Source organism: Saccopteryx leptura, chromosome 1, assembly GCF_036850995.1.
Source record: "Saccopteryx leptura isolate mSacLep1 chromosome 1, mSacLep1_pri_phased_curated, whole genome shotgun sequence".
In the NCBI taxonomy this organism is placed as follows: Eukaryota; Metazoa; Chordata; class Mammalia; order Chiroptera; family Emballonuridae; genus Saccopteryx; species Saccopteryx leptura.
This window is the reverse complement of record NC_089503.1, coordinates 170,839,291-170,840,454: the sequence shown is the minus strand read 5'-3', so window position 1 is coordinate 170,840,454 and position 1,164 is coordinate 170,839,291.

Sequence of the window (1,164 nt, the reverse complement as noted above, 5' to 3'; positions counted from 1 at the left end):
TATCAAGATCCCACCATTTTGTTGTAAATGATCCGATGTCATCATTTCTTATGGCTGAGTAGTATTCCATAGTGTATATTTGCCACATCTTCTTTATCCAGTCTTCTATTGATGGGCTTTTTGGTTGTTTCCATGTCTTGGCCACTGTGAACAATACTGCAATGAACATGGGGCTGCATGTGTCTTTACGTATCAATGTTTCTGAGTTTTTGGGGTATATACCCAGTAGAGGGATTGCTGGGTCATAAGGTAGTTCTATTTTCAGTTTTTTGAGGAACCACCATACTTTCTTCCATAATAGTTGTACTACTTTACATTCCCACCAACAGCGTATGAGGGTTTCTTTTTCTCCACAGCCTCTCCAACATTTGCTATTACCTGTCGACAAGCAAGAATTTAAAAGGTACTTGTAATGTCACCAGAGTTCAATATGTTCCTTTATGCATATATATACATATATATACACACATACACACATATGTGTATATATACACACACACACACACACACACACACATATATTTGAAAAGAAGATTGATTATGATACTTTTTATAATCTGCCTTTAGGCTTCATATATCTTGAAAATTTCTACATCGTTAAATAATCTTACAAGATGACTAATAGTATTAATGTCTGAGTACTGTTCCATTATATGGATGTGTCTATACCATAATTTATTAACTATACCCCCTATTGCTGAACTGTTAGGTTGCTTATAAGTTTTACTCCATCTTAACCAATCCTATAGTGAACATCTGTGTTTATGAATCCTTTCACAATTGTCTACTTACTTCCTAAAGTTACAACCAGAAAAGTAAACATTCTGCATTACCAGGTATGCCCATTCTTTCGCCTTTGAAAAAAAACAAAAAGAAACATTTTGTCAATCCATGCTCTCACCCGCAACTCTTAATGAATTGATTCTCATTTCTCAGTTACTCACTGGTACTAGATTTGTCCTTTTTGCAAATTTTTCATAGCCATTTCAGTCATGCTTACACCATGGACCCAGGACTTACTAAAATCACTCTGGAAGAATAATTGAATTCATGTAGCTTTAAAGTCAGGCAGTAGCTGAGAGGCAGTGCTAACCTGACCCAGACCATAGTCCATGGCTGTGTGTTTTTTTTTTTTTGGTTTTTTTTTTTTTTTTTAGGGAGAAA